General features: G+C 43.8%; 1 pseudogene; it reads left to right on the top strand.

The window, feature by feature from the left end:
* Positions 1-284: 284 nt before the first annotated feature.
* Positions 285-9006, top strand: LOC131383944 (syncytin-1-like; annotated as a pseudogene).
* Positions 9007-9261: the final 255 nt, after the last annotated feature.

Raw genomic sequence — 9261 nt, 5'->3', positions numbered from 1 at the left:
TGTGTGTGTGTGTGTGTGTGTGTGTGTGTGTGTTTTGTCCAATCACATTTCTACTTGTTGTCAATCAGGCCTATGTAATGAAGCCTGCATAAAACACACACATATGTGTATGTGTGTTTCTGTATGTGTGTGTATCATATATATGTATATATTCAGAATATCATAGACCCCATGTGAGAATATTTATGAGTGAGCCAGGGTGGCAGGGGCTGGGCAGGGTACAGTTATGAAGCACATCTCGACCCAGCAGCAAAGGGCAGTAGCTATCCTAAGGATATCCTAGCATGACTGAAGATGCTACTGCATCTAGTCCATTGCCACACAGATCCAAGTTTAATGATGTAGAGGAAAAGGTGATCAGGTATCTGAACTGATCTGCATGAGGAATGCCACAGCTTCATGAATAGCATACCCCATGTGGTTGGGCTCCCAGAACCTCAAAACTGGTTCTCAGAGAGGTTCCACTCATCACTGAGCACCTTCCATGATGAAAATTCTAGTGTGTGAAAATGCACAATGCTGTCTGTCTTGGAGAATGCTGGAAATTTTTGAGGCATGTATGCTCTTGTAATAAGCTAATTTTACAAGAAGTTTTCAAAATGTGAACCACAAACCAGAGAGGACCCTGAAATCAATAGAGTGGGTTGCAATGGGCCTTCTTCAAAATGAAGGGCCAGTGTGGCTTGCAGTGGCCTCTGGTTTGCAGATACCTGTGCTAGCTCAATGATTTCCACACTTTGTCTTGCAAAGAATCCTCAGGGATTGTAGGTGTGGGGAAAAGAAGGAGGAGGTGAGAGTCCGGAATCCAGACTCGTGTAATCCTTGCCTTCCTGCTAGCCCCATGGGTTCAGCAACAGCTCTCTGGTTTTGTCTATTTGGCACAGCGAGCTATCAGCAGATCAGCTCATGTATCGATGTGCCTCAGTATGTTGGGATTTCAACACGAAATTTTTTTATGTCAAAATGAGCTGCCTTGTAAGAAGTTGTATTAGTCGGCCAGGGATGCTGTAACAAAGTACAATACGCTGCAGGGCTTCAACGACAGAGATTTAATTCTCTCACATTCTGGAGGCTGCAAGTCTGAGGTCAAGGTGTCTCAGGGCTGGTTCCTCCTGAAGCTTCCCTCCTTGGCGTAGATGCTATCTTCCCTCTGTGTCCTCACATGGTTGTCCCTTTGTGTGTGTCTGTGTCCTGATCTCTTCTGATAACACCCCAGTCGGATAGGACTAGGGTCCACCCATATGACCTCATTGTACCTTAATTACCTCTTTAGAGGTTCCATATCCAAATATAGCCACATTCTGAGGTCCTGAGGGTTAAGACTCAGGATATGAATTTGGGAGGACACAATTCGGCCCATTATAGAAGGGGCTGAATATGTGCTCCCATAATAACATATCCATGTAATTCCATAAACAGTCACCTTCAGTTGCTGACAGTCTCATTTGTCACCATACAAACCACCCCCCATGACAACCAAGGTAGGCTTATCAGGTCTAATACTGGTTCATTTGACGTCCAGATGGGGAGGAAGGAAAGGAGCACTCAGAAGCAGCTTTCTGGGGCTCCCATGGAGAAGTTGGAGTCCTCTGGTTCTCTCCTGGATGGGCTGTATGCATTGTTCTACTTCATGATCATGGAACTGCCTCAATAAGCCCCAGGACAAGGAGATCTCTACAAAACAGCATCAGATCATATTTTCTGATTTATCTTCAGCTGGTTGCAACACAGAACAAACTCTGAGGGGGCATGGTTTTTGTTCAATGCTGTGCCACAGTGACAAAGGCAGAGTTCCTCAGTGCCATCCACTCTTGCGGAATCTCTGAGCTTGGGACCCGCCACTTGGAGAATCCATCGTCTCTCTTACTATGGACTAAATAATTCACTGAAGGGCTGACAGGGAGGGATTCAAACAGTTAAACCAAAATCCCTTTTTACATTTCACAGCAAGCTCAAGATCTAAAAATAACTTATCTGGGATTTGAAAAGTTGTTATTTCTGAGACCAAGTTCAGAAATTTGCATTTACTGTGAGTTAAATCTCATCATTTGAATTTGTTTTTATTTTAATCTATTCATTAAAAAAATGCTAACCCACTTATAGCATTATCTGCAGTTGTTTATTTTCATTTGCCATCTGAAAACCATCTCTTCATTTTAGCCCCATTTCCACACAGATGAGATGGCAATAAAGATCCAGTCTATTACAGACATCATACTCTACGTTTGGCATTAATTTTTTTTTAGAACCTTTGAAGGTTATTGAACTTGAAACAAATCTGTAGAATTACATGGCTTTTCAGCTCACATTTTCTTTTGGTTTGTCCACAGGGAGGCAGCAAGGTATTATGGAAATGATGATGGTTCCCACATTTGGAGCTGAGAGACTTTATTCCAGAGAGTTAGCCTCTTGGACCCTCAGTCTTCTCATCTGTGCCATGGAAGCACTGATAACTAATAGCAAACAGCTATTGAGAACTTACTATATGCAAAGCACTACATTAAAATTTTTACCTGCATTTAATTTTCCCAATATTTAATTTTTACACATTATATAAAGCAGGTCTTATAATTATCACTATCTTACCGATAAGGAAACTGAGGCTTAAAGAGGTTAGTTCACACACCTGAGTTCTCATAGCTAGAAAGAGGGAAAGTTAAGAGTTGAATGTAAATCTGCCTGACTTCTAACTTCTGATTTCTAGGATCATGAGAGAATTCCAGTTGGCGTTCATGAAGTTCTTGACATACGAGAGGTGTCTGAGAGATGGCGAATTCTATCCTTAAAAATAAGAAGGTTTTGCCATTTTTTTGAAATACAGATTTAACATGACTAAACACTTTAGTCAAGACTACCAGTCTTGCATCAAGAAAAGGAAGTGTGAAGAACCCTGCAAAATGTGTACTTAGAAAACCCATGCTGACTCTTAGCAAGTGCCTCTTAATTTTTGCTCAAGGCTTACAAAACATTTGCTTAAGTAACTGTGCTAGAATTGGGCCCAGGATTTGACATTTCTATCACCAGAGTACTATTTTTTCTATTGCAGGGAATTCCATTTAAAAACTACAGCAGGAACAAGCATTCTATAAATTCTACAGTGTGGACATTCTATAGGAGAAATGACTTGGTTTCCCCAATATCTTAGTAACATGGGGAAAAGGAAAGCAAAAAAGAGAGGATGAAAGTTAAAAAATAAAAAGATAGATTCAATTATGTCAGAGTCTATTCTCTCAGCTTAGGATAGTGGTAATGTGAAGAAAGACCCCCGACCTATAGAATTCTTTTATTTCTCACCAAAATCTTTCATCTTATAGAAAATCAGAATTTCATCTTGAAACCTTTCCAACGCTTTTTAGCCATCCACTTTCCACCACCTTGAGCCATCCACCTTAAGCTAAATGATAAATACATTGCTTTTAAACTTAAACATTTTTTAAAATAACATAACTTGAAACTGGTCATAAAGTGACATCAGAAAAGCCCTAATTAAAGACATCCTACAAAAGAGTTGGGTAGTGCTCATGCCATAACAAGACTCAAGAACTGCCCCGGATTAAAAGAGATTCAATAAACAGGACAACTGAAGCATGCTTTTGGACAGTCTCACAATTGGTAGCATCTGAATCGGTCCCTAGATTACATCCTAGCATTGTATCAATGTTAAGTTCCTGATTTTGATCATTGCACTGTGGTTATATAAGAGACTGCCTTGTTTTAGGGTATTCTTCCTGTGGCTTTTATCTGTACAAGTTTTGAATTTGTTGCAGGAAGGTATTTGAATATTTCTGTAGAGTTTAAGTGTCTATGTTATGCTTGAACAATATATCCCTTCCAACCTCATTGTCTTGCATACTTATCCAATGTTCTCTATTCTGAATTTACATTTACATTCATTGACTTTCATTCAACTAACTATTTTTTGGAATCAAAAGCAATTTCACCTCCCATTATGGAAGCCTTGTTTATTTTAAAGACAACCTAGTAACCATATAGAGCACAGGGACACAGAAATAGTAAGAATTAAGAATTGCCATTTTTCAGAAGTGGCCGAGACCACCCTCTCTGACATGGCCACACAGAGAAGTTTGCCAGAATGAGCTCCCAGTGTTTCTCAAAGTATGGTTTCCAGACCATGCACATTAGCATTCTCCGGGTGCTGACTGAACAGGCAGATCCCTAGGACCCACTCCAGACATAGTGAATCAGAATCTCTAGGGATTTAGCTGGGGCATTCACCTTTTAAATACACCGCTCAGGTGCTTCTTGTCATTCAGTAATGAACAAATATTGATTAGTATCCTCTGTGTGCCAGATGCCATTGGAGGTCCTGAAGATAAAAGTGTACAAAACATCAAACAGAATGCAAAATGGCATAGCCACTTTGGAAGTTTAGCATTTCCTTATGAAACTAAATCCACTTCTACCATAGGATCCAGCAAACATATTTGTTGGTATTTACCCAAATGAGTAGAAAACTTACACCCACAAAAAACCTGTGGGCTACCCTCTTTGGGTCCCCTCCCTTTGTACGGGAGCTCTGTTTTCACTCTGTTAAATCTTGCAACCGCACTCTCTTCTGGTCTGTGTTTGTTACGGCTCGAGCTGAGCTTTCGCTCACTGTCCACCACTGCTGTTTGCCGCCATTGCAGACCTGCTGCTGACTTCCATCCCTCTGGATCCGGCAGGGTGTCTGCTGTGCTCCTGATCCAGTGAGGCACCCATTGCTGCTCCCGATCGTGCTAAAGGCTTGCCATTGTTCTTGCACGGCTAAGTGCCCGGGTTCGTCCTAATTGAGCTGAACACTAGTCACTGGGTTCCACGGTTGTCTTCCATGACCCATGGCTTCTAATAGAGCTATAACACCACCGTAAGGCCCAAGATTCCATTCCTTGGAATCCATGAGGCCAAGAACCCCAGGTCAGAGAACACAAGGCTTGCCGCAATCTTGGAAGTGGCCCACCGCCATCTTGGATGTGGCCCGCCACCATCTTGAGAGCTCTGGAAGCAAGGACCCCCTGGTGACATTTTGGCGACCATGAAGGGACCTCCAAAGCAGTGAGTAATATTGTACCACTTTCGCTTGCTATTCTGTCCTATCCTTCCTTAGAATTGGAGGAAAATACCAGGTACTTGTCGGCCGGTTAAAAAACGATTAGCGTGGCCACCGGACTTAAGACTTAGATGTGCAGCTGTCTGGGGAAGGGCTTTCTAACAACCCCCAACCCTTGTGGGTTGGGAATGTTGGCCTGCCCGGAACCAACTTCCACTTTCAATTTTCTTGGGGAAGCCGAGGGCTGACTAGAGGCAGAAAGCTGTCGTCCCCAACTCCTGGCATTAGCTGGTTGAGATCATGGCGCAGCCAGAAGTCTCTATTCAACAGTTGCCCATGTGTGCGCCCCTACCTTTCCTTCTGACTCATACCTCTTGGGTCCCGACCACGACTTTCTTGAAAGTGTAGCCTCAAAATTCTCCTTACCTCTGAATCTACTTCCTCTGATCCCTGCCTCCTAGGTACTAATGGTTCAGACTTTCATTTCGTCTAGCAAGTTGTATCTCCAAAGGGATGTAAGAAAGCTCTACCCTGTGTCCTTAGGCATCTAGGCTATAAACCCAGGGAGTCCTGTCCCTTGTGTCCCTCCCAACTTAGGCATACAGCTCTCGACATGGGCAGTTATGTGGGACCCATTCCCCACCACCCTTGCCAGGGCCCCAAGTTTGTAATGGCTAAGAGAAGAGAGGAGAGAGACAGGAGAGAGAGAGAGACAGAGAGGAGAAAGAGAGAGACAAAGAGGAGAGAGAGACAGATAGAGAGGAGAGAGAGGGCAAGAGACAGAGGAGATAGAGAGACAGAGAGGAGAGAGAGAGACAGAGAGGAGAGAGAGAGACAGAGAGGAGAGAGAGGAGAGAGAGAGACAGAGAGGAGAGAGAGAGACAGAGAGGAGAGACAGGGAGACAGAGAGGAGAAACAGGGAGTCAAAGAGAGAAAGAAAGAGAAAGAAATAGTAAAAAAACAGTGGGCCCTATTCCTTTAAAAGCCAGGGTAAATTTAAAACCTATAATTGATAATCGAAGGTCTTCTCCATGACCCTGTAACACTCCAATACTACCTTGTTGTCAGTGTCAACAAGGGCGTAGCCTGAAAACACTGAGACCACTGACAACTGGTAGCTTTCCTATCAAAAATCCTTAACCCAGTAACCCGTGGATGCATTAAATCTGTAGCGGCAACTGCTTTGCTAATGGAAGAAAGTAGAAAAATAACTTTTAGAGGAAACCTCTTTGTGAGCACACCTCACCAGTTCAGAATTATTCTAAGTCAAAAAAGGTAGCTTACTAACTCAAAAATCTTAAAGTATGGGGCTATTCTGTTAGAAAAAGGTAATTTAACACTAACCACTGAAATTCCCTTAACCCAGCAGATTTCCTTACAGGAGATTTAAATCTTAATTACCATACAAAGGTCCAACCAGACCTAGGAGGAACTCCCTTCAGGACAGGAAGATAGATGTTTCCTCCCAGGTGATTGAGGAAAAAAATCACAATGGGTATTCTTCAAAAGTCTGCCTTAGGCCCAGAGCAAAACTCAGAAACCCTACTGAACTTGGCAACCTTGGTTTTTTATAATAGAGATCAGGAGGAGCAGGCGGAATGGGACAAACGGGATTAAAAACAAAGGGCCACCACTTTAGTCATGGCCCTCAGGCACGTGGACTTTGGAGGCTCTGGGAAAGGGAATAGCTGGGCAAATCGAATGCCTAATAGGGCTTGCTTCCAGTGCGCTCTACAAGGACACTTTAAAAAAGATTGTCCAAATAGAAATAAGCTGCCCCCTTGTCCATGCCCCTTATGTCAAGGGAATCACTGGAAGGCCCACTGCCTCAGGGGACAAAGGTCCTCTGAGTCAGAAGCCACTAACCAGATGATCCAGCAGCAGGACTGAAGGTGCCCAGGGCAAGCGCCAGCCCATGCCATCACCCTCACAGAGCCCTGGGTATGCTTGACCATTGAGGGCCAGGAGGTTAACTGTCTCCTGGACACTGGTGCAGCCTTCTCAGTCTTCCTCTCCTGTCCCAGACAACTGTCCTCCAGATCTGTCACTATCCAAGGGGTCCTAGAGCAGCCAGTCACTAGATACTTCTCCCAGCCACTAAGTTGTGACTGGGGAACTTTACTCTTTTCACATGCTTTTCTAATTATGCCTGAAAGCCCCACTCCCTTGTTAGGGAGAGACATTCTAGCAAAAGCAGGGGTCATTATACACCTGAACATAGGAGAAGGAACACCCATTTGTTGTCCCCTGCTTGAGGAAGGAATTAATCCTGAAGTCTAGGCAACAGAAGGACAATATGGATGAGCAAAGAATGCCCGTCCTGTTCAAGTTAAACTAAAGGATTCTGCCTCCTTTCCCTACCAAAGGCAGTACCCCCTTTCACTCTCACTGCACCCCCTCCATGCTGCTGTACAACCAGTAGCTCCCCTTACCAAGCGTTTCCTGAAGAATGCAGCTTCCCAGAAATATTGATGTCCCAATGTATATGAGTTTATCTAAAGGAAACCCCACCTTCACCGCCCACACCCATAAGCCCCACAACTGCTATAACTCTGCCACTCTTTGCATGCATGCAAATACTCATTATTGGACAGGGAAAATGATTAATCCTAGTTGTCCTGGAGGACTTGGAGCCACTGTCTGTTGGACTTACTTCACCCATACCGGTATGTCTGATGGGGGTGGAGTTCAAGATCAGGCAAGAGAAAAACACGTAAAGGAAGTAATCTCCCAACTGACCTGGGTACATAGCACCCCTAGCCCCTACAAAGGACTAGATCTCTCAAAACTACATGAAACCCTCCATACCCATACTTGCCTGGTAAGCTTATTTAATACCACCCTCACTAGGCTCCATGAGGTTTTGGCCCAAAACCCTACTAACTGTTGGATGTGCCTCCCCGTGCACTTCAGGCCATACATTCAATCCCTGTACCCGAACAATGGAACAACTCCAGCACAAAAATAAACACCACTTCCATTTTAGTAGGACTTCTTGTTTCCAATCTGGAGATAACCCATACCTCAAACCTCACCTGTGTAAAATTTAACAATACTATAGACACAACCAACTCCCAATGCATCAGGTGGGTAACTCCTCTCACATAGATAGTCTGACTACCCTCAGGAATATTTTTTGTCTGTGGTACCTCAGCCTATCGTTGTTTGAATGGCCCTTCAGAATCTATGTGCTTCCTCTCATTCTTAGTGTCCCCTATGACCATTTACACTGAACAAGATTTATACAATTATGTCATACCTAAGCCCAGCAACAAAAGAGTACCCATTCTTCCTTCTGTTATCGGAGCAGGAGTGCTAGGCAGACTAGGTACTGACATCGGCGGTATCACAACCTCTACTCAGTTCTATTACAAACTATCCCAAGAACTAAATGGTGACATGGAATGGGTCGCCGACTCCCTGGTCACCTTGCAAGATCAATTTAACTCCCTAGCAGCAATAGTCCTTCAAAATCAAAGAGCTTTAGACTTGCTAACCGCCGAAAGCGGGGGAACCTGTTTATTTTTAGGGGAAGAATGCTGTTATTATGTTAATCAATCCGAAATCGTCACTGAGAAAGTTAAAGAAATTCGAGATTGAATACAACATAGAGCAGAGGAGCTTCAAAACACCAGACCCTGGGGCTTCCTCAGCCAGTGGATGCCCTGGATTCTCCCTTCTTAGGACCTCTACCAGCTATAATATTGTTACTCCTCTTTGGACCCTGTATCTTTAACCTCCTTGTTAAGTTTGTCTCTTTCAGAATCAAAACTGTAAAGCTACAAATGGTTCTTCAAATGGAGCCCCAGATGCAGTCCACGACGAAGATCTACCACAGACCCCTGGACCAGCCTGCTAGCCCATGCTTTGATGTTAATGACATTGAAGGCATCCCTCCTGAGAAAATCTCAACTGCACAACCCCTACTACACCCCAATTCAGCAGAAAGCAGTTAGAGCAGTCGTTGGCCAACCTCCCCAACAGCACTTGGGTTTTCCTATTGAGAGGGGGCACTGAGAGACAGGACTAGCTGGGTTTCCTAGGCCGACTAAGAATCCCTAAGCCCAGCTGGGAAGGTGACCACATTCACCTTTAAACATGGGGCTTGCAACTTAGCTCACACCCGACCAATCAGATAGTAAAGAGAGCTCACTAAAATGCTAATTAGGCAAAAACAGGAGGTAAAGAAATAGCCAATCATCTATTGCCTG

This window comes from Hylobates moloch, unplaced genomic scaffold, assembly GCF_009828535.3.
Source record: "Hylobates moloch isolate HMO894 unplaced genomic scaffold, HMol_V3 SCAFFOLD_7, whole genome shotgun sequence".
NCBI classification, from domain to species: domain Eukaryota; kingdom Metazoa; phylum Chordata; class Mammalia; order Primates; family Hylobatidae; genus Hylobates; species Hylobates moloch.
Note: the sequence above shows the minus strand (reverse complement) of the source record. Positions and strands in the feature narration are given on the sequence as shown.